Source organism: Drosophila novamexicana, unplaced genomic scaffold, assembly GCF_003285875.2.
Source record: "Drosophila novamexicana strain 15010-1031.04,08,12 unplaced genomic scaffold, DnovRS2.1 tig00000485-arrow-pilon, whole genome shotgun sequence".
Classification (NCBI taxonomy): Eukaryota; Metazoa; Arthropoda; class Insecta; order Diptera; family Drosophilidae; genus Drosophila; species Drosophila novamexicana.
This window is the reverse complement of record NW_020824808.1, coordinates 3,223,983-3,249,160: the sequence shown is the minus strand read 5'-3', so window position 1 is coordinate 3,249,160 and position 25,178 is coordinate 3,223,983. Positions and strand designations below refer to the sequence as shown.

The 25,178-nt window shown below is 41.7% G+C and overlaps 1 protein-coding gene and 1 long non-coding RNA gene across 2 annotated transcripts in view; one reads left to right on the top strand and one right to left on the bottom strand.

The window, feature by feature from the left end:
- Positions 1-25,178, top strand: part of LOC115761787 (sterile alpha motif domain-containing protein 5) — a 126,080-nt gene that overhangs the window by 53,606 nt on the left and 47,296 nt on the right. The gene's annotated exons all lie outside the window — the stretch shown is intronic.
- LOC115761790 lies at positions 18,799-19,489 on the bottom strand. The gene is made up of 3 exons (XR_004017770.1): positions 19,257-19,489; positions 18,972-19,187; positions 18,799-18,906 (listed from the first exon to the last, which is right to left on the bottom strand). It is a non-coding gene; the product is annotated as an uncharacterized LOC115761790 (long non-coding RNA).

Genomic DNA, 25,178 nt, shown 5'->3' with positions numbered 1-25,178 from the left:
TTCCAAGACACAATTCGAGCAGCGCGTTGAGACGGCATCCAGTGTGTCCCTGGCCTCGTACAATCATCAGCAGCGCAGCTATCGCAACCGGGCGCGATACATGACCGCCAATGTGGGCATGGAGCTGGTTGGCCAGCCGCATCGTGCCCAGCAGGCGGTTGGCAATTATCAGCCTCCACTGCGTCGCATGCCAAAGTTTACGGAGATGCAGCGCCAGCATACACGCTCGTATCACTCGAGGCACATGGAGCACGCTGGCTATCCGGTGGCAATTACGCAATATTCAGAGGCGCATGTCGAGATGGAGGATCAGGATTCGCCGGGCATAACGGCCGCTAGCAGCGGTACCTCGGACGGTGATCATCACCATGAATCAGATTTTGAGCAGCGCAGCCCCGTGGAATATGCCGCAGCGCTCAATGCGGAGTTCTCATCGGATGCCGATCCACAGGTGGGCAGCAATCAACAGAATCGCACCAATTGCGGCGATTGCGATAGCCAGTCGTATGCCAGTCTGGAGCCGAGCTCCTCCAGTGACAGCACAGAGAGCGAACAGAGCGATGCCTCGCTGGAGTCCATGGTGCGCAAGATCACGATTAGCTGCCTGGCGCTGGCCACCAGCGCTCAAATGCCCGACCTAAAGGGGCCTAATCTGATACCCTTTGGTGATATGCATCATTTGCGAGAGTCTGAGCGCAAGGGCCAACATAGCATCAGGAATGGCTTTAAATGTTCATCACACTGCTGCGGCGATATGCTGGTGGAGCCAAAGACGCAGCTCGTCCGAGCCAATGACGCTGATGAGGATAACTGCTCGGAGGCATCGGCGCTATCCTGCAATGCCTCGGCACGTTCCAGCAAAACGGTTCTGGCTGTCTCCACTAAGGGCAACATAATTAAGGTAGGCATTTGTTGAAGTTGGCTATTAACTGGGATCTTACATTCACCTCGCCTAGGATGATACACAGGATGATGATCAGCCGCTGACCATGCAGAATCGCTACTGGCACGAATTCTTTGGCTATACGCCAGCGGATCGATTTCTAACACGCGCCAAATTGGTGGAAATGAAGCGTCCACCGCATTCGGTGCCCAGTCGCTCCAAATGGGATCCCCTTACGCTGTCCATTTGGCAAAAGTTTCGCGAGGCGCAACAAACACGACATATATTCAAGACCAAAATGCGTCTCTGGCGTTTCATCTACAAGGTGACCATGGTGGGTATTGCTGCTTCTGTAAAGTGAGAGTATGTAATCAGAGTAACTGCTTAACCATTCAACAGGCCGTCTATCCGCGCTATGGTGTCTATTTGGTAGGCTCATCGATATCATACTTTGGCTCCAAGTGCTCCGACATGGACATTTGCATGCTCGCCTGCACCAATCCCAATATTGATCCACGCATGGAGGCCGTTTATCATTTACAAATAATGCGCGAAATGTTGAACGCAACCGAACAGTTTCAGGAATTTAATCTGATTGAGGCGCGTGTGCCCATTTTGCGATTTACAGATCGCCGCCACAAGGTGGAGGTGGACATAAATTTCAACAATTCGGTTGGCATACGAAATACACATTTACTGTACTGCTATTCGCAGTTGGAGTGGCGCCTACGTCCCATTGCGCTGACCATTAAACAGTGGGCTCAATACCATAACATCAACAATGCCAAGAATATGACCATATCCAGTTATTCCCTAATGCTGATGGTTATACATTTTCTACAGGCCGGCGTCAATCCGCCGGTGTTGCCGTGTTTGCACAAAATGTATCCGGAGAAATTTTGCATTTTACAGCCCAGTGATTTTGGCTATGTGGATATGAACGAGGTTATGGCCCCGTATCAGTCGGATAACCATCAGACGCTGGGCGAGCTGCTGCTTAGCTTTCTGCATTACTACAGCATCTTTGAGTATGGAAAGTTTGCGATTTCGATACGGGTTGGCGGTGTGCTACCGGTGGAGACATGTCGCGCATCGAAGGCGGTCAAAAATGATATACATCAATGGAATGAGCTGTGCATCGAGGAGCCCTTCGATTTGACCAACACGGCGCGTTCGGTATACGATCCAGATACTTTTGATCGCATACGCGCCATTTTTTTAGCCTCCTATAGTCGGCTGGAGTCTACGCGCAATTTGAACTCAATATTTGAGGACTACGATGGTCCCACCATACAGATGGCACCGCTCACTGAAGATTCGGACAATGAGTCGGGCCACAAGCAACCGAGTGGTACCTCATCCAAGTCAAACAGCGCACAGCCATCGCCCAGGCACAATATGGTCGATAAGGCAACCACAGCTCTCTGGAGTGATATACGCAACAAGGTGGAACAGACCGAGATGGAAACGATTGTGGAGGAGCATGTACAACATTTGACAAACGATGTCAAACCCAAGAAGAATACGCGTGCCCCACAAAAATAAACGAAAACTGCGGCCACTTCCAACACTCCCCACCACGAACAAAAACAAAATATAAAACCCCAAAAAATCCCATCCCCGACCACCCCCACCAGCTTTAGACTTGAGCAGCTAATATTAGTGGTGCGCTAATGTTAGGCTGCTGCTCCCAAAAGTGTACTATTTTTTTAATGATCGTAGTTGCTTGTAGGTTGCACCGTAAGAACACTTTAAAATTTTACGTTGGACACTTCACATTTAGATTCTTAAATATTTTAAAGATTCCGTCGCAAGCGATTGTATCCCACAAACAAAAAAACTCTAATCTTTCGAAAATGTGGTCGCAAAAAAAGCACTAAAAGCTGAAAACAAGTTTCGCACGGTACAAATACAACAAAAAACATACAGAAAAACCTCCAAGAAAAAAAATACATATAAATAATTTTTTAAAAAAATCCAAAAAAAATTATAAAATCATAAAAAAAACCCAAACCAAAAAAAAATATATAAATCAATTCAAAAGAGAGCATAGATATACCTTATAGATAAATAGAGAAAAATATAGGAGCTTAGCAATTTTCAATGCCGCGCACATTTTATACTCTTTATACGAACGCACATTTTCACAGTAAACATCCCTTAAAACACTTTTTATAAAAAACTAACAAAAAAAATGTAAAAAATGCGCTCATGTCTAAACAAAATATGCGAATAGCAGCGGCTAATCCAGAAATCTTTTTGGAATATCCAAAAATAAACTCGTTTTCAAAAAAGACAGCGCTAAAAAAGTAAAAAATTAACACACAAATAAAAAGTAAAAAAAAAAGAATATATCCTTTATTGACAAAGAGCTTGGTTTTCCAGATAATATTTATAAATCCAGATATAAATTGATAAATACTTTAAAGCGAATTGGCTTGAATTTAATCAACTGAACCCTAATTAAACCTTTCATTTAAGTTGGTTTAGTTAAAAATTATAATTTTTTATTGGATAAATGGTACATCATACATTGCAAAATATATTTATAACACATGTCAATAATTTTACAAAATATGAAACACGTTTTGAACCAATCCAGGGTTAACAGGTGTAAAAAACCGCCTAAAACTCGAACCGAATCTCCAAACATTTTAGGGCTTTATAACTAGGCAAGTATCACGCAAGTGTTCGTGTCGCGCACTCAGTGCCAGCTGCAAGCTAGGTTTCAAATAATTTTTCCCCTGAGGCCAAAAATTGTCGCACATACGGCACCAAATTAAATCAGAACTGCATATGTACCCATTCGCCTGGCTATTAGGGTGTCTGAGTGCGTGGGCGTGGCACTGGCCCGCAGTATATGAATGACAATTTGTTGCGTACATCTGTCGAGCACACACAGACACACACGCACATGGACATCACCAATCGCCATTTTTAGAGACGAATAATGTCAGTGCATCAAATTATTACATCAAATGCAATGCTCAATTTCAGTTGGTGGTTGGTATTGAGTAATTGATATAATGTCAGACATCGTCGCCCACTTAATGTTCAAATTGTCAACGGGATTAGTGACCATCAGGGTTCGATAGGAGGGGGTTGCTCGGCATTATGTGAACGTGCTCTAATGCTGTATCGTTGGCATTGGCAGAGCCAATTGTTGGCCATTGTGCGGACTGTGAGGTGGCATCATTATCATTAACGCAGCACAGCATTTCGTTGCTGTCTGCCCGACTGTCACATTCATTTCTGCATATGTGCTAAATTTTTGGGTAATTAAACGAAACGGCCAAATCAGCCAACAATTTTTCATTTGTCGTCGCCCCACAATCCACCACCCATCCAAAATGTAATTAATTTGCGCCATTGTTAATAGCAGGGCATTTGCATATTTGCATATTGACAGGACAAAGGATATTCAACACCTAGAGCAATGTCCACTAAAAACAGGTTGAAAGATGAAATTTGCAAAACAAAAGCGTTTACTATGAATGCCACATTAATGGGAATGGTCTTTCCGTCTTTATGCATTCAAATTAAAATTTGAGTAAAAATTAATTTTGCAGCAATCTGTGGCGGCTCCCCCTTGCTGCAACAGCTGCAGCTGCCATTAAAATTCCTTTTGGCCAAATCCCTTGCCCTGGACTCGAGCTCTGATCTTTGCACAAATAATTACTCATTGTCATTGTAATTGGCGTGCGGGCGTTAAATGGATGCACAGGCGGCACATACCGTGCCCGGGGCGTGGCATTGGTACAGGCACAGTCACAGGCTCAGTCACAGTTGGTCAGGGCAGCGGGAGTGGTGGAGAATGACAAGCTGTGACATTTTTGCTTGATCCCCTACTAAATTGATTATTTGTGAACGGTTGTGTGCGATTAGTAAGCAGAATAGAATGGCATAGTTCAAGATACATGCCGACAAGGATGCTGGCACCTTGCATATATTTGGGATGTTCTCCTCGATGTTTCTCGAATACTTATTGCTGTGTGTGTTGGGAAAAGGGGGGATCACTGCGAAGGGTGTTTTATTTATACTCGTTTTCAAGCTGCGGAGAGGGGTTATTAGTATTAGGCGATGCTCTTCTTGCAGTCTTGAACGATATTCTTGGTCGGTATGAAGAATCATTTGGATTTGTCAGAGCAACATATTTGCCCTTCTATATACACATTTACTAGCTTGGCTTTGGTCCCAACTTTTGAACAGGAACAGGAACAGGAAATTATCATCATCAGATCAATGCAGATGTATTATTTTATATATGGCCTAAATGCGAACACCTTCTTTTTAATGTACAACTCAAATTTAGATATTTTCGCTAGGGTATTTAAGCTTCGGCACTTTGGAGTTACTTTTTCTTCATTTGTTGTGATGGGGCAGCTGCTGATGATCCCCAATGGACGTTGGGTTATATTGTGCGCACGTACTGGAATTTTCATTTTTTTTATGTCATTTCAATTTTCCTGCCTTCGGTTTTTATAGACGCAACGAAAATGAATCGAACGGAAAAAAGGGTTCAATTGAAAGATGCAGCCGCAGCAGCAGCAGCAACAGCAACAACAAGCAATAGCTCGTTGTCTGCCATTTTTGGCTTGGATGTGTGTGTTTGTGTGTGTGTGCTTTGCCTTTGGGACTTTGTTGACGTGCCATGAGATATTGTTGCTTGTCTGTTTGTTGTCCACTGTTTTTTTTATATTATTTTTTATGCGAGCCTTTTACTAGCTGGACAAAGTCCAAGCTAACTTGTCCAATCTCGGCCCATTGTGCATTAGTCATGAGCAACAAATTACCTGCGGCATGTGTGAGAAACTCAGCGCCTGCGGGCCAAAAGCGTTGACAGCTCTGTGCCGGCCCCTTTGGGCCGCAAGTGACCAAGTGCGGTGCGGCAGGAGCTGCTAACAACTCGCAACTGAAACTAATCATTTAATTTTATATTTGTTCTTCTAATTGCAGGTAAGCTTATTACACTGCACTACAAAACGAACCACAACAACAGCAATTAACCAGTACTGTTAGCGTAAGTGCTTGTCTACAATATTAATTAGTTTTAATGTACTTGTTTTAAACCCGGCTCTTCTCTGCTTTTTGGCCAGCTGAGCACTTTGCAAATTAACTAAACACATGCAATTTTAATTTTAGAACAATAAATCATTTGGCAATGTGAGAGGCCTCACGATAAATGTTTTCAGCTGCATAATTTACGCACAACACTTATGCCTATGTATGCATATGTAAATGTATGTGCGTATGTGTGTGTATGTTTGTATGTTTGCGTATTGACTTTGCCACACAATTAGAAACACATTAAATATTTAATAAGCCGGCACATGAATTATATGCATAAACATTGTTTTCAGCGCTTTTCGCAAATATTTTTGTTTGCTTAGTCGCTGTCACATGTAAAATCCCTGATTAACGCATTGAACCACTTCATCAAAGATTAAACATAACCCAAAAACAAACACACCTGCCATGGAAATTAATTAAATGTGTAAACAAGCGGGGCGAGGCTGGCAAAAATTTATCATTGTGTTGATTTAACTAATTTTTATTTATTTACAAAACCATATATAAACCAAAAAAAATTTCAATAAAAGAGTGCACAAGTTATTTGTATAAATAATTTAGTAATAGACATCTGTATAGCCCAATAATTCTAATGTTCATAAACATTTTAGAATATTATAGTTCGCCAATGTAACAATAATTTTTTTACTAGAATCGGCTTTTTATTTGTTTTTTCTTTGATTTTATTTTTTAATTATGTAGAAGAATGTTAATGACACTCTTTTGTTATAATTCATTAAAGTTTAGATTACTAATTTATTGAAGTACTACAAATATAATTGTTGAAACAATTTTTGATATTTCGTTGAGTCTTCCGCTAGAAATAAACTACTTTTTCAAGCGCTTTTACATTTATATATAACTATATTTCCCTGCTTAGTTATCCTTAGTTCGCCTTAAATCTGTCTAAGGTTTCCTTCTGTTTTCCTTCTCTGAAATTTTCAAAGGCTGATGACACACCAAAGTAGTTTCTAACTTTTATTACCCCTTGTTTGATATATGCCCAAGCCATACGTATATACTCATTTTATGACTCGTTTTGGAATTTTTCAACTATTTATTTTTACTGCTACTATTTTAGCTCTGGCCGTCTAGTTAGATGATCCGCCTCTTTTGCCATTGGATAACGCCCCAGCAATAGCAGCAAAAATCAATCAGCCAATGTCGCCGTCAATAAAAACGTAGATACCCCAAAAGTGTGTGTGTTGCACGCTCTAAGGGCATGTGAACATCCCACACAGCGCACTCACACCAACACACACACCCACACAATCCGCTTGGTTCGGCAATCAAGCACATTTACTATGCATTTTTCATATGACAATTTTTTAGCACTTCACGTAGACCCATTTAAAAGCGACCGCATAAAAAGCAGATATATATATATATATATATAAAGAATACCGTTGTATATGTATACACATGACTGGAGTTGTGGTTGTGCGTGTGCGTGTGTGTGAGTGTGTGTAGCCAAACAAATAAAAAACGCAAATTACCCGCATTTTTTACAAGCATTTTATTTTTCAATATTTCAATTGAAATTTATGCGTCGCATCGCGCTGAGTACATTGAGCAACTGAATAACCATAAGCCCATGTGGTCCTTACCACACACATATCCGATGCTGATCCCTGTCGTATCGCTGTCATCTCTAGCAGCGGATACTTCACTTGCCACATCGATAAACGTGGCACTTATTGATTTTCGTGCGCTGTCTGCCAACAAATTCATAAATTTAAATGGCCGCTTCACATGCAGCAGAAGGCACTTAAAGTTTGCCACGATGAAGCCACCGAAAACTGAGGCATAAATCATGCAACTGCTGCAAAAGCATTCATTTGTTTACATGCCGCTCCGCCCGTCGCCTTACAACCTGTAACCGGTACCAATGTACCTGTGGCAAAAGGGTTGCAAAGCTTGCGGTATATCGCTTACTCCGTCAAGTCCAGGCTCTCACGCTCACGCCCACAGCCGCCCCTCTCAGCCACACCACGTAGTTGTCCTTTGGCTTTTCACACATTTGCATATCATTTGCTTGGTGGGCGGGTGGCGCAAGGGGTTAAAAGGGGGGCGTGCCAGAGCTGCTTATCGCCGGCGACACTTGCCGCGCCGCATTCAGTTGCCTACAACAACTTGCAACAGGGGCCGAGGCATTTCCGTTGCCTGGGCACGCGCTTGTTAGAAGCGAAGCTCTTAACGATATCGTGTCATTTTTTGCATTTCCTTGTGCATTGCTTTCAGTTTTTCACTGCTTTTCTGTATTTTCTTCACTTTTTTACGTTTTTTTTTGCGGTTGCCGCCCTCAAGTGTGCGGCCTTATCGCGTGCTACGTACTGGCACCTTCAGACAGTGGCTGCAACGGCCAAGTGATTTTAGCCAAAGCAGAATTAAACTCAGTTGCCGCAAATAAATCACACAGCCCCAGACAGCCAGAAAGAGAGGGAGAGAGATAGTGAGCGAGATCGGGAGAGTGTGTGCCAGAAAGAGATAAATATAATAAATAAGTAGAGTTTTGTATGTTTGTGTGTGGCACTCGTAAATTTGTGTGTACGTGTTAAGAACTTCTCACGTGTCAGTCGTTATGCCACGGAACAGGCTTTATCTGCAATGCAGCAGCAGCAATGGCAGTAGCAGCAGCAGTGGCAGTTGCAGCATCGATTCTAGCAAAAAAAAAAAATACAAATTTTAAATTATCTCGCATATCATTTGCATTTTCTTGGCGATTATGCATTACTTTCGCTTTGTGGCAACATCATGATGAATACCCCAAGACGTTGCTGCAATTAGTGGCAGGACACTTGCCGCCGCCCATGCATGTCAAGTGCGCTGAAAAGTATGCTATGCTTGATGGCGGGAAACTTCGACTACGCTCGTTCAATTAAAAGAGCGTAACGAGAGAGAGAGAGAGAGAGAGAGAGAGAGACAGGGAGAGGATGCGAGAGTGATAGAAAACAGCAATTGCTACGCCTTGTGCTGCCACGCCCCTGCCCGTGCCCCTGTCCCTGCCCCTGTTGGTCCAGTACTATAATGCACTGTGATTAATTTCAACGCCCAGCATCGTTTGTAACCCATTTGCATGCGCAGCTCGTGCCTCGAGAGTCGTGACAGGATAATCCCCAGCTCGTTGTCCTTGCTGCTGTTCCAACTGTCTGCAGTGTCTGCTACTGTTACGGCTACTGCGGCTGTTGTTGTTGCCGTTGCTACTGCTGGTAGCCGCTGTTTTAAGTAATTTTTTAAGGAAACCAAAGAAATTAAAAAAAAAAAACGCCAGCTTTGGCTGGGATAAGACTTAAGGGTCAGTCTACCTGGCAACCGTGGACCTCGGCCACGCCACAGACCTGGCTGGCTGCTGTGGCGAGCGAGGCAGTGGACTCGTCGTTTGGCAAAAATATTACAAAAAACGTGCCAAACGTTTATTTAAAAGGATTTATGTGCGTTACGTGCTAAATGTGAAATAATAATTTTTCTTATTTTTTCACTCTTCTTTTTTACATTATTTTCTGTGTTATATTTTTAAGCGCCATTTTTAATGCCGCACATTGTACAATGCAATGCCAGCCAAAACCAATGTGTGAACAGGGATAGGCAGAGGGGGGTGCGGGGTGTGGCAGCCAGGACATAAGAGAGAAAAGCATTTTGTGGCTGTAGCATTAACTCAAGTCCTTTGCCATTTTTATTGAGGTGGCCAGCGCGTGAAATTGTTGTGGAGCAACTCTTTGGCAGAGATTTCTCTCTCTGGTCTCGAGACTTAATTGCATTTGAAGTTGGATGCCAGTTCTGGCCATGTTCTAGCAGCCGGGCAATGCGGCTTTTAAGTGCTGCGTCCACAGACTGAAAGGAAAAGTTGTTGTTTTTTTTTGTTCCTATTTATTCGCTTTGTTGTAGTTTTGCGTCTGCCATTGCCAATTTATGGCCCTCCATCGCTAGCTGTGTCCCTGTTGCACTCTTTGGGGCAGTTGCTTTATTCGCATTGAAATCGAAAATGCGTAGATACTGCTCTGAGGCAGAAATACAGTCTCTATATACATAGAAAAAGACAGACGGACAGATAGGTAGAGCGAGGCACTGGATGAGGACATTAGCTGGCCACAACAATACTGTAAAGTTCGGCTGCTGCTGGTGCCCAGTTCCGACTGAGTTGCTCCGTCTTATTATTATTATTATTTTTATATTTTCCTTTTGGGTTCTCTCTTGACTGGTGTGGCAAGGCATGACTAGAGTACAGTGGTACGTTTGTTTTGCTGCCCGCACGCATATAGCATAATAATTAGGAGGGTGTCCTGCAGACGTCCTGGGCCGTTAATGCGAGACGCAGTCAAACAAAGACAACCCAGACACATTGTACAGTTCATTTTGCGGGCGCACAAAGTTTCTTAATTTTTTTTTCCCCCACCTATGTCCCAGCCCGCACGCCTGTCCTCTTTCCCCATGGCTGCCACATCTGAGTGAAAAAAGTTTTAATATGATTTGAAGCAGACATTGCAGCAGCAACAGAAACAGCAGCAGCCGTCGCCGTCGCCTTGAGCTGAAATAATTAAAGTGGCGCATTAAAGTCGAGCCAGTTTCTTTACCTGCAGCAATGCGTGGAAGTTGCATGAACTTTGGCGGCATAACTTATGCATGTGCAACTTGGCCCCGAGTAAAGACGTTGCCCGGCCTGCCTGGCCCCGTTGTCATCCTGCCCGCCTGCCTGCGCCCACAAGCACCACATGTGTGCATGCTTAATGTTTAGTTTTTGCCAGCGTCTTGGCGTCATTTTCTTTTAGCCAGCTTATTACCTTAAACTTGGCTAAGGTTGTTGACTGCTGCAATTTGTTGGCACAGACGAGCAGCCAGTCAGCTAGGCGACCCCTAAACGTGCTTCTCTGTGTGTATTTGTGTGTTTTTGTGTGTGTGCGTGTATGTGTGTCTGCGGGGCTTTTGTCCTTGGGGTGCGACTCTTAGACATGTGCGGCGCAGACGAGCGTCAAGAATAAATTGAAATTCATATTTAAATGTGCCTTCTCCCTCGATCTCTCTCACTATTTCTCTCTGTCTGTGCATTAGGGACGCCGCTTTCTTCTAATTTTCATTAGCCGACAATGGCCGTTTGAAGTCCCCAGCTGATGACCGCCTGCATATATTTGGCATATCCTTGCATATCCTTGCTGCAGACAAGTGTCAAAAGCTTTGGAAGCGCTCAAGTGAAAGTAATCCGGCAACGACGACGCGTTCCACCGAGACAAAAAGTTGTCATATTTGCTTTTTATGTTTTCTAATTCAATTACCAAAATGCAAAGTAATGAGTGAGGGCAGCGTGGAAATGCAATGCCTAGACAGCTTGGCTGGCCAAAGTTCTAAGCCATTAAAAATAAAATGCACTTTAAAAGCAACTTTTATTTTCTTTTCTCTTCTTTTTTTTCTGCCTGCCAGCTTGCAGATAGAGACGAAACTTTATATAGTATGTATGGAATATGTACTTAGAGTACAGCTTTTGTATATCATTTATAATGCAAAATATCTGCTTAAGAACGCATTTGCTTTGCAGTTTTGCTGACTCCTTATAGAGGAATATACAATTTCTTATTGCGTCTGCTTTCCGTTTCAGCAGCAGCTTTAAGCTTCAACCGCAGCCTCGTATATCTGTTGGACTTAGTGCCGCAACGTTGCGTTCAATAAAACTTCAATTAAATTAAATAAATCTCTGTAAAAATGCGCAAGTTTTCAGCCTGAGTCCTTCCGTCTGTCGACGTCCAGTTCGGTTGTGGAGCAATCAGCAAACAGCCTGCGGTCATCATTAAATGTCTAATTTATTTCCAAACAACAACAAGAACAACTACTGCAGCACCAACTGAGCAGGCGGGAAAATTCGTTATTACAAGATTTTCCATTTTCCACTCTCAACACTCCCCCTCACTCACGCTCTCTCGGTCTCTGTGTCGGCCCCATAAAATGAATTTAATAAAACTGGCACGTTTTCATTTTAAGTGCTGTAAATTTTAATTTAGTTGTTGCTTGCGCTCAGCTGCGCCTCGAACGCCCACATGCCGCTTTGAGAGGGCGTGTCAGTGGGCTATATCATCAAAGCCAAAAACTTTCGATAGAGATCAGCGTGGCGGGTTTGCGCCTTCATTAACAACAACAATAACAACAGCACCAACAATGGGGAAAACGGAAGTGACTTGTAATGAAGCGCAAAGTATTTGCCTGATTTTCTTCCCATTTTTCTTTACTTTTTTTTTTTTTTTGTCTTTTTTCTCCTCTGCTCCCATATCGTGCTTTGGCAGTTCCGCTTTAATGAGTTTTATCAGGGCGACAGTTTTGACAAAAATTGACTGCCATTTTGTTGGGCCGCGAGCTGTAAACAAAACTTGGCCCTGGCTATCAAACAGAAAATATGTTTTACTTAGTGCTTATTTATGAATATTTATGAATGCGACAAAAGTTTTCCGCCCGAAACTCCCTTTTTGCTCACCCCCTGCCCAATCACCACTCCCCACTCACCCTGAGCCCCTGTTACGTGTTTAGTTTGTTTATTTAAATGCGCCTTCAGCTTTGCAATTGTATATTAATTCAGTCGCAACTTGGACGACATGAACTTGTTGGTAAGGGCTCTGAGGGGAGGACGCTCTCTTGCGACCAACGTTGAACGCTGAGACAGCGACAAATGCTAACTGACAAGCCAATTTCGCTATTCTTGAGGCTTACTCTAACAAAGTTGTGCGGACCCTTTGCAGCTGGCAGCTGGCAACCGGCAGCTGACATCAGCAGCCACAACAACTGACACACGTCGTCGTCGGCGGCGGCATTATGCAAAACTGGAAAAAAGCCGAATTAAAAATGCAAATTTTGTGAGCCATTCGAATGGCATTTGGCTTTTACCTAGCCAAGCAGCTCGCACCCCCAATTTGACAGCAATTGTTGTTGCCCAACAGTCGTCACGGCCAAAGCCTATGGACAAGCCTAGCAGGCCTAAGCACTTGCCAGCAGGCTTTTTAAGTCTGAGTGCTGGGCAACATTTATTCTATACTCGTTAAACTCGGCCAAACCAAGCTACTATTGATGAATAGTCCAAAGAGTATCAAGTATCGCATTATAGTTGAGCTTAAATTTTTAGATATTAATCCGAATTGTTCACACAATTGTTCTTGTTAAATATTTAAAAATTATATGAACACAAAAAGTTAATATTAGATGCAACTAAAACTATATTCATGCATTTTAAAAAATGTTTAACTGTGATAAATAGAAAAGGATACTACACAGTACTTATTGCCGCTTTTTAGATTTGTTTAAGCCCGAATGTGAGTGAGCTACACAAAAGACGCACATACTTGTATACTAAATCTGTTAAGATTCATAAGAAGTCTCTGATTTCTGAAGGCAGCCACATTTACCAATATGGACGCCAAGCAGCCGCTGCTTTTGACATAAGGAACTCATATATTCAGTCATATTGCCTGCTCAAATACTGCTCTAACTGCGAATGTGAAAGCTACTTACTTTCTTTAGGTTTTTATACGTTTTCAGCTGCTTATTTGTTTGGCTATTATATATAATATACTATATATATTTTTTCTTTATACCTTCTTTGCCTTTCTGAATATCATCATTGTTGAGGTTTGCCGTAACCAAGAAAAATAAATTGAAAAATGCCTGTGGTCTGCTGCCGTGTGCTTTTCATATATTCTTGATATTTTTATTTGATTTTCCCACAGCAACAAAATTGGCGCTTTAGTGACGTTGTCAAACCGAATGCATGCCCCAATAAGTATGCAACGTTTTTGCCGAGCTGATTGTCAAGTCTGGCGCACACGGTAGTACACACTGGCTCGCATTACGTTTACGCCATGTTGTTCCTGGCGCTTATTTTATTTCACTTTTTTTATTGCTTTCGATTTTCATTTCGACGGCGCGCACGTGCGACACTAAGACGAGGATGCTCCACTAAACTTTTCCACGTTGGACGGCGTAAATTTCCTTTAAGCATGATTTTATTATATACATTTTTTTCTTTTTCGTTGGGCCTGGCCGTTTTGCTCGAGTTCGATTGGGTTTGTTTTGGCTCTGCGTGAAATTCAATTTCCCACACACACAGCCAACTATGTTAGTGCCTGGCGTGTAAATAATCGTGACTCTATTGAGATATCCTGCAACCTTTTTGCATGCACATGTATTGAAAAGCCCTGCACAACAGAGGGAGAGAGGCCAACAAAAATGTAGTTTAATCGCTTTCTCTGCTTTCTGTTCTGTTATCCTTGCTGCGCCTTTCAATGGCTGCGCTTTATCAGTAGACGCCATCGACGCCGCCGATTTACTTTTCCGTTTCGCTACAGTCAGGCTCGTGTCAGTATGTGTGTGTGAGTGGCTTCCTTTGCGGCAAAACTCATGGCAAATATTCTTGATTTTTATTGCGTTCGCTCACAAGTGAAATTGCTTAAAATCTATTTGTAGATTTTATTATTATTTTTGCAGCGGCGACAGTTCCGCCTCTTTTTGCGTGTCTCCTCACAATGTTGCCGTTGTTGTTGTCGTTTTTGTTACTCTTGGCATGCCATTCCAGCCTGCAGAACAATTTGTTCCCTTTTTGCTTGGCTACATTTTGCTTTGGAGGCATTTTGCAGTTTGTGTCTTGATTTTCCGTATATATTCTTACATATATATATATAGATGTGTTTTTTTTTTCGTATATCAGATGCCGCATTCTTTTTGGGTTTATTACTTGTCTGTACTTTTCCTTTGGACTGGGTAGCGGATCTATTTAAATTCATTCAGTTTATTTGGCCACAACATGCAAACATTTGCCCCGCTTGTTCGCATTTCTTTTGTCCAAGACATTTTTGGCCTACGTATTTGTCTCCGTATTTGCTATATTTTCCTGACAAGAATTTCTGACATATTTTATGTGCATTATATCATGTCCTTGTCAGTTTTGATTGCTGCTTTGACATCAATTTATGTAGTTCAGCTCTGCTTTTTTCACATATTTTCACAAGTGCTATAATTGCCAAGCATTTGGATTTTTACTACTAGGTATTTAAATTGTGAGAAAGAGGATTTCCTTTAACCCAGGCAGAAAGAGAAATCAGCATTAAGAACATTAAAATGTGTTGAATATAAAAATAAAACGAAATATAAATCATACGCACCATTTAACAATAAAAGGCATTCGGGTATTGCCCTTCCGTCGTTACCCAATACAATGGCCCATAAACGCAACGCTTTCAATATCACTTATAATGCCACGCCCCACACCAAACCGACCGCCATCTCAGTCCGCACTTCTCCCTGCAGCCATTTGCAACGGAAATCAAGTCGCACATGCGAAAGTAAAAATTCAAACATTTTCTGAATACAAAAAAAATAAGAGAAAATAAAAATATAAAAACGCAGAGCGCAACATGTTTAAAGCGCAATTCTGCAACATTTAACATGGGGCATGCCACCGGGCCAGTTGTAAGATACTTGCCACTGTGCAAAATAGAAATACAAACTGGAAAACAAAAAGAACGAATCCAGGAACTGAGGGTCAGCTAGAAAAGAGAAAGCAAAGCTAAGGCTAATGAATGCTAAAAATCAATTACAGGAGAAAGAATGCAAGGAAATGGAAAAAGTAATTTATAAAATAAAAGTAAATATGCTAAATGTGAACAAAATGTTGCTATTGTGGCTGGTGATGATGATGATGATTATGATGATGATGGTTGTTAGCTGCAACTTTGGCGATTTCCGTTGACAATTTCACAACATTAGAAGCTTCGAAGCGTAAAATTTTCAATTGAAACAGACAACAGGCAACTGGCAAGAAGCTCTGATATATACTTGCTATTTTTATCTAGATGGAAAGCTGAATTGTCGTTAAATTTAACAACTTTCGATTTCAATTTATTTTGCTGCCACGCACTTTGAGCACCTTCTACGTATTTTCTTTTTATATTATTTTTGAGCTGATGTGGCCAAGTTAACTGAACTTTAATTGTGGCAGCTATAAAAGTGTTCGTGTATTTTAACAAACAGACGCTACTCCCAGCTATTTAAAGCTATGTTTAGCTATAAATTTACGGCAATATGCAGTTGGCAAATGTTGTTGCATACTTGCAGGCTTTTACCAGGTAAAGCGCTCTCTAAAAGTGAATTTAATATAATGACACATTTTATGATTGCATTTGCTTTCCTTACTCACGCCCCTATCCACTGCTGCCCCTGCCATGTACTGGCACTGCAGCTGGTCAAACTCACGTAGAGCTGATGGCATTAAAAGAAATGCTCAAGTAGGTTGAAGGGGGCGGGGAGAGTGGCCAAGGCATAGAGCAGAGTCAGCAAATTGTGGCATAAGGCGTTGCTAACGAGCAACGAGTGGAGGCAACTGCCCCCGCCAGGTTGCCTCTGTTCTTCTTAGCTGTCTTGTCTTGTTGCCTGTCGATGGCTGCCTGGCTGGCTGCTCGGGTTGCCGTCTTGGTCTTGTTGCACCGTCTGTGTCCTTTCCTATGTTTGTTCATATATACACAATTACCAGCTAAGGCGATTTGCAAAGCACAACACAACAACACAAGCACACATCAGGTGTGGCTACTGGCTGCACACTCAAGTGCTGTTATGCCATTGTCCTGCGCTTTGTCCTTTCGCCGCTGCCCGTTTGACAATGTTTACAGGTGCAAATTTCAAAGTGAATTGCTTTTCTATCGCTTGGAAAAGTGCTGCAACACGCAAGCATAACTAAAGCCTTTCAATTCGCCCTCTCATAGACAAGGGCCAAATTAGTTCAAGCCAAAGACACTCACACCAACACACATACGCATACACACGCACACACACGCACACACACGCACATGCACGAAGACAGGCTTTGTGGCAAATCTTTTGCGCCGCTGGGCACTTAGTAAAATTGCTGGAAAAGCTGACTTAAGCGGATTTCTATATTGTTTTGCTCGTTTTACCATTGTGGGCGTGACAGTTTGTCATACAATACCTGGCACGACTTTAAGTGGCGCTTTATGCATGCAATGATTGTCATTAAGTGTGTATGTGTGTGTGTGTATATGTGCACCGGTTTGTGTTTGTGTGTGCGACATGGCAATTGACAGGCCATTGTCTCTCTGCTTGTGTGTGTGTGAGCATTTTAATTGAATTCTGTGCACAGAACATTTATTAACAATAATTGCATTTCATATGCCAAAAACCAGACTGTCCACAAGTGTCCAGGACTAATTTATCAATAAACTGTACGAGGCGGCACACATGTACAAATTTAAAGCCACACACAGGCACATACCTACACACGCATACACACATGTTTAAGCAAAAAGTTTGCAAAAATAATGAAGCATAGCTTGAGGCGCACAAACAAAACGTTGCACGCACGCAAATTGCAAACAAGCAAAGCAAACAAGCCGACAACAACAACAACAACGACACCCACCTGACCACAAAAAATAACCAAGCAGACCATTTTTGGCTATACCTTCCTCTGATCTCTCTCTCTATTTCTTGCCGTCTCTGTCTCGCTGGGCTGCTGCAGGCCAAAAATAAGCGCAAAGTCACGCAACTGTAGAGTTTTGCATAAAATGCTGCCCAAAAGTAAAGGCAACCCTCTTTGCGGACACACACACACATTTGCATCACACACACACACACACACACTCGGCCACTGCCCACATTTTGACTGATCAACCAAGTCGAGCATTTTTGTTGAATTTGTTTGCCCGCCGCCGTCCCGCCGCCTGCGGCTCTATTGTCTGGCTGCTGGGCGTGTCCGAGCGCTTGTTGTACCCAAAGGATTACCTGGACTTGTGCTTGTTCCTGTCACACAGTCAGTGTCAGATGCTGCTCTTACCGTTGACCCCGCCCCCTTTTTGTAGCTGCTGGTGTCACGCACTTGCGAGCTCGTTGGCTCATCAATGCGACTGTTGCACCTTACTGCAACCCATCTCAGCTCACCTGCCGGCGGCCCTTTGTTAAAAATGCAATTGCCTGATGCTTGCTTTGTGCCTGACCAACAGCAGCTGCCCCAGCTGCCACAGCTGCACAAGCTGCTGCTGTTGCTGCTGCATAAAGTCAGGTAACTCTTTTACATTTCGATTTGATTTTGTAGCTAGACTTTAGCTCTGCTCAACTGCAGCAAAACTTTACAAAACTTGTGCGCTCTCTCTTTCTGTATATATTGCATCTATTGAATATCGCCTCCGCCCCACCACCACCAACGACACACAAACACACACACACACACACACTACCTAGCCACCGTTGGCTATTGCTCTTTTATTGATTTGACTTTTGGTAGTGGCTTTTTCAGTTATTTATTTATGCATGGAGCTGCAGCTGCTCTTAACTCACATTCTCGAGTGTTTCAACGCATTTTTATGGCAAAAGTTGTAGCTGGAGCAAAAGTTTTGTGCCCCTAACACTCCGCTTCTTCTCCAGCAATCTCTCGAGAAATAATCAATTTTTGTTTAGCTTTCTCGCATAATCAAATTCTGTTTCTATTGCTTATGTTGGCAATCTTTATTTGTTGTTGCTGTTGTTGTGGCCATTTAATTTGCATATTGCATAATCTGTGAATTTACTTTTTCTTGAAATGCAATTAAGCTTGAGTAACATTTGACATTTCACTTTTAATTATCATTGCAGGTAAGCCAAGAAGCCATTATCAGCTCGAAACACAGGTTTGAATGTATCTTTATTTAAAACTGTTTGTTCTGACTTACTGACTGATTGATTGACTGATTGATAACTGATTGGCACAGCCCAAGTCGCCTACAAAGCACGAAGCTGCATTTTTATATAATATAAGGAAAGTTCACCAGAAAATGTGGAAAATGGAAAACGGTTGCATACAGCTTTTTTATTTTAAATAGGATGAGCTTCAAAGTCAATTTCAAAGATCTTTATAACATTCGTTTCAGACGTGTTTTACAATTTTCGGTAAACTGAACGTCCTTCTTGCCTCCTAGCTGATAAATGGACGTCAAATGTTGCTAGAACGAAAGTTTAATATTTGGCCTTAAGCTCAATTTTAAAGCTTTACATGAATGGAACTTACTTGAATGGAACTTCTTGTAATTCATTCGATAAACCTTAAGCCAATTGAACAATATTCTTCACATTTTAAATACAAGTAATCTTAACATTTCGAAGCGAGCAGCATGGCCCGTGCAATGCCGAATGCCTATATACAAGCCGAAACTTGATGATCTAACTTTCAAGTTGACTCGCCCAGTAATTTACACTAATTCAGCCATCAGGCACTGGAGTAAAGCTGAAAATGTCAAGTACAAGTCGTAAGATCATAAATCTTGCCGCCGCGCACAACAACAACAATACATACAGCAAATGCCTTTGCACGCGTCATAATTTAACACAGCAGCTATGTGCCAGGACATGCCAGAGGATTCTTGTTATTGTTGTTGTTGCTGCTGCTGTTGTGAGCGTAAAATATAAATGTCCAATTTGCGCAGCGTCTGTGCAACTTTGGCGCCAAATGATTAACTTGATTTATGCGTGCGGCGACAAAAACTTTCACACCGAACAGCTCCAAGGTACACATGCCACGCCCAATTGCCAGGTGTTGTTTCCTAGGTTTTTGGGTTGCAAAGTCAACAAAATATATGTAGTATATATATGCTTATATGTACATATATATCGTGTGTATATATTTACGCCGCATAAAAAACACATTCGCACACTTGCAATCATTTACGGCAACGGGGCGTTAATTTCCTCTTGCCACTAACGTGCCCTTCTATTGCTACACTTTAAGTCAAGTTCTAACCCCACACAACCCAACCGTCCACCGACAATGTTTTTGTGTGTGTGCAAAAAAGAACTGGAAAGAATGGTTATTTGTAGCACGCAGGGAAGATTAAATACTCTTATCAGCTATATAGCCGATTATATATTAGTGGCTCGATTGGGTTCCGCCTGGCAGATATGTAAAGGTTGAGTTTAGTAGTTGTTGAGTTTGGTTAAGGTATCCTGAAATAAAAGTTTGTGATTAAAATTACTATTTCTTACTGGTTTTCTAATGAAGTTTGGACAACACATCTTTATTGTTACAACGCTTTCATATAGCAGCTATATGATTTAGTAGTTCTATGCTTCCGAGATATATAACGCAAGTACTTACCTAATTAGACAAATTACAGAGTTCTCTCGAAATATGGGTTACATATTTCGTCAAAAAATTGAAAGAACCACTGTATGGGTATTCAAAAACTACGCATAATTCGTCTAACAAGCGCCATTAGTAGCTTTCCCCCCAGCACAGGACTCGACAGCTGGCCAGGTTCTCATCGGTCGCAGTGGCCTCATTTGTTTTAATGTGTCAATTTGTTGACATTGTCCCAACTGTCTACATACATATATATATACATAAGTATATGTGTGTGTGTGTGTGTATGTTTGGGCTTGTTGCGCATACGCCATGTTGCCGGACAGGCAAAGCGGCTGCTCTGCTCGGTCAGGTTAGGCAAACGCACACACCTGTAATCTGTCAGTTGGCACCTTTAATACACGTTTAATGCCAGCTGCCTGCTTGGGTGCTAGGGGCCAATTTTCGGCCACTTTGATTTAACATATTGTTTATAAACTTTGAAAAGCATATTTTTTACGCTTTTGTTCCTCCCCGTCGTGTTGCCTTTTTTTTTGCCTTAGTTGACGCCAGCGGCGGCTGTTTTGTGGATTTTATCGCGTTTCGCTTGTGGCAAACATCGCTTCCGCCCCGTTGCTGCTGTGGCAACAGTTTTATGGCTGGCAAAAGTTGTTGGCCATTTTGACATATTTCACGCTCTGCTCTTATGCTTCCTGCTAACCGAACCAGGCTCAAATTTAGGCCTGCTGTTTGGTTTTTATATTTATTTTTTGTTCTTTGTTTTATTTTTTTTTTTTTTTTTTTTTTTTGCTCCGCTCATAAAAATTGGTTTTCGCTGGCGCTTTGTATCTATGGTCTTGGATTGCCGCTCTGGGTCTGTGTTATTAGCCACAGTTTCTTATGCATTTTTTTTATTAATTGTATTTACAAGTTTGGGGCTTGCTCTTTTTAATCCCGCGATGTGCTGCTTCTTATCGATCAAAGCGATCATTGTCAGGATCTAATTTTGTGTTGCCACTTTTATTAAAAGCCACTTATGGCCACAACCTTTCGGCCCCATTTACGGCTCAGATTGTTCCGCATGTATATAAACCATTAAATTTTTGTTTATTAGGTGCAAAATGAAATTGCCTCATTGGACAGCTTTTTTGAGTTTTGAGTCTGTGATGAATTGTTGGAACATAAATTGCGTCATTTACCGTTTACAAGCTTAGGTACACTCGCGTTGCCATTGTCACAGCTGTGCTAAGCTGGCACAACATACTACTTTGATACCCTATAAATATGCTTCTAGTGCCATATTTGATATGAGCAGAAAGCGGAAAGGCTTTCATGTTTTATTTTATTTAAAACATCTTACGCACTTTTAAACTATCTTTATTGTGCATCCTTATAAAAGAACAAAAAGATATATTTTAATATACTTATTGCTGAGATTGCAAAAAATCGATATGATTGCTGAAGATAATATTCTTGAGAGATTATATTTTTCTATATATATTTTCTAAGAATTTTGTTAAAAGTCTTGCCAACATGCATTTGTTGAAACTGTGGACAATCATATAAGTATATTCGGTTGGGAATAATTTTCTTTAAGAATTTAATTGAGTTTATGGTGTAGGAACTTTTCTAGCTACACAAATTTGCTAGTCTTGCTGCCCTAATACATCTTAATTTAATAGTTGCATGTTCCTCAACCTAATGAAGTATTTAATGCATTTAAATTACATACCTTTAAATGATAAAGCTGCTAGGATATTAAAACTATGTAAATGCAGCTTATTTGCCTAAGTGAATGTGTGAGTGTGTGGTTGACTAGCATTTAGCAGCACGTGAGTTTCATAAAATAGGTTTTGTTTGCCGGCTGCATTACAAAATGCTTCCCCTATTTGGTTAGTTTTCGGGCAGGTGTGCGGGGTGTGCTTAATTGAGTTGCAAACGCCAAAGCGAAACGGTATAAAAAGCTAATTGCTGGCCATTGTTGTTAACGTAATGTTACGTAACGCAAAGCAATGCTCATTTCGTTGCGCAACACTTAACACTAAAATGTTGAACAGTCCCAAAACTAAGTAGAGGGCGTGGCACATGTGTAGTTCACGGTGATCATCGACGGGCGCTGCAACACCTGTTAGCATTCATTAAAACATTAGAGAGAGCACTAACTGCCTCGCTCTGCCGCCATCTCTCCCTCTCTTTCTCCCTTCAATGTGTCTGGCATCCTAGTTTAGTGTCGCTCTCTGGCAACCTATTCACCTCACGCCCCCGCCTTAATTTCATTGTCGCGCCCACATTTGCTGACATGGCCGCCTGCTGGCTCTCAGCTCGCAACAATTTTTATTTTCTTTCGTGTTTGTTATTCTTTTTTTTATTTTAGTGTTTTATTTTTTCATCCTGTGCCACGTGGAACGTTTCAGCATCGTAAAAAATTCGTCTGTGCTCACACTTGAGTCACACCGACCGGGAAAACTGGCAACACCCGCTTCCCGCTTGCCCCAGCCCCACCATGAGCTGTGAGTCCGCCTCAGTTTGTTTAGTTTTTTGCGGTTATCCGGCGTTTACATTGTCTAAACGCCCGGGCACGGCCAACAAGCGCATGGGATCTCATTTGGCAGCAGAAGTCTCCCCTCTCACCGTCACTCCACACCACACACCATAGGTAGCTCACTCAGCAGCCCCCACCTATGCCACCCACTCAGCAACTTTTTGTAGCGCGTTTTTTTATGGCATTTTGTTGAGCTGCGCCAGCTACACTCTCCCCGCCCATAGGTGTTTATACACCCACACACACACACACAGACACACTCACACACACTCACTTACATGTCGAGCAGTACTTGGTGTATGTGTTTCGGTCTACCCCCCGTTGTACATTTAATGGCGTTGATATGGTTTTATGACCTTTGTGGCCTGTTACACATACGCCCCGAAAATTGCATTGTTCGCCTTTTTTTCGTTTCGTTCCATTTTTGTTTTTATTACATTTATTTTATGTTTTTTATGATTTTGTGCTTTTGTTTCTTATGTTTAATTTTCGTTCTGCGCCCACGAAGGACCCATCAATTCTAAGTTGATTTTCTTGTACGCAACATGCGCGTCGAGGAAGGGCGCTGCGAAATGATACCGCATTGATTTGAGACGCGGAAAGCTTCTCAAATGTGTTCGTTGCACATTTGAGTTTGTTTAGTTCACTCGGATATTTAACATTTCAACGGTTTTATGCAGTTGAGTGCAGCACATTTGCCAACTCTGTCAACCCCAAACGCAATCACCCCTCCACACAGTCGCCTGCCTCGAGTATTATTTCTAAAAAACAACGCCCGCCTTTCGCATTTGCGTTCTGGCTGAAGTGCAAAGCATTTGTAAATAAAAATGCAATTTGATTTCGTTTTGTTGTGCTGTGTTCAATGCTGTGCAGTGCTGTGCTGTATTGGGTTTTGTTTGTCGTCGTATTTCAAATGTGACAAATTGAGTGCCCCAAAGCCTGGACAAACAACACCTGCATGGTATAGGTGTGTCTGTGTGTGTGTGTGTGCCTGGCGCGCAAAATTTGTTTGCATTTTTATAAGCATCGTCGGGTTATTGATGCCAGACAAGTGGGCGCACCCACCCCGCACCCACCTCCATGCAAAAACGTATAACCGCAAACAGTAAACAGACACACACACACACATACGGCCAAACTCAACAAGAGCTTTGAATTTTAATCCACTCTTCAGAATGACACTCACGATATTTTCATCAACTGGGTTTTCACTGTATTTTCAAAGTGTTTCAAAATACAAAATTTAAATGCGAGTTGATGTTCGCACAATTTACGTATTAGTTAACAAGCATTTATGACACACAAAATAATGCTGACTATGTTCATTTATCTTACAAATCAACGACAATTTGTGGTCTTACATGTACACATATTTATAAAATTTCCTTTTAAATAATAAACATGTCAATAGATTTAGATCGTGTAATGACTTATATTAAGGAATTAAATGAGTTATTTAACGCGCCCAAGGTCCAAATAGTTGTTATGTTTGGGGCGTTGTTGATTTATGCGAACGTAGCAGACAACTTTATAAGGAAATTGCGTGACTGGTTAACTGAAATGTGAGCGAAGCGCAGTCAAATGAAGTAGAAATAAAAGTTGTAGTTGCAAGTGATAGACCCAAAGACACCCAGACCTAAAAAAAATCGAAAGGAATAAGAAGGAAAAAGAAAAGAATAATTAAATTGTTATTTTTTTAAAGATTGGCGTGGTAAATATTGATGTTTAATTCTTATTGAATTATTAAACCTTTATTTAACTTAATTAACTTTAATTGTTAATTTAAAATATACTATGAAGGCCAAATCCAAGAAACTGTAAGCATAAATTGTGGTTATCGATAGTGTATTATCTAATGTATCGCCAATATATAAATAACTAAGCAGCTCTGCCACAAGACACTGTATACCCAAAGCGCACCTAGACAGTTAAGAATAGATATTGAGAAAATGCCAACAAAAATACAAAAAAAGGAAAGCCTGTCAAGGCGGCCACTTAAAGCAGCCCCAGAAAGTAGACTACAGAAACTGGCGCAGACATTTTACGAGCGCATGCAAAGCCCAAAAGGCGAATATGGAAAATACACTCAGGCTGAAACTGGGGGCCGCCAGCTGAGTGAAGTATGCTCCGAAATTCATGAGCCACGAAAACGCATAAATATCCAACTTTGCTTCGTTTTTGTTTTTCTCCACTCGCATTTCTTTTTCCTTTTGTGTGTGTGTGTGTGTAAAAAGCATGGCATTAGCTAAGCAAAACAGAGACTGTGAGGTGTTGGGGGAAAGTCAGTGAAAAAAGAGCGCACGGCAGGCAATTTTATGAAAATTATGACAATAATTGTCATTAAATCAAAAATGCTCAGTAATTGTCTCATAAATTTACTATGCAAATTGTGTGGCAGCAGTATGGCCAGGGGGGAGGGAGGGCGGCGGCAGGGTAGCGACAGTTTCGTGTTGGTCGTCGCAATTTTACGATATCAATAAAAACGTCGACAATATAAACTTAACTTTGGCTTTTTCGGCCATATTCTGGCATTGGCATTAAAATTGTATGCAAAGCATATTTCTAGGCGCACGTTCGTCTTAGCCGTCCGTTGCTAGCCACAAAAGTTTTTACGATGC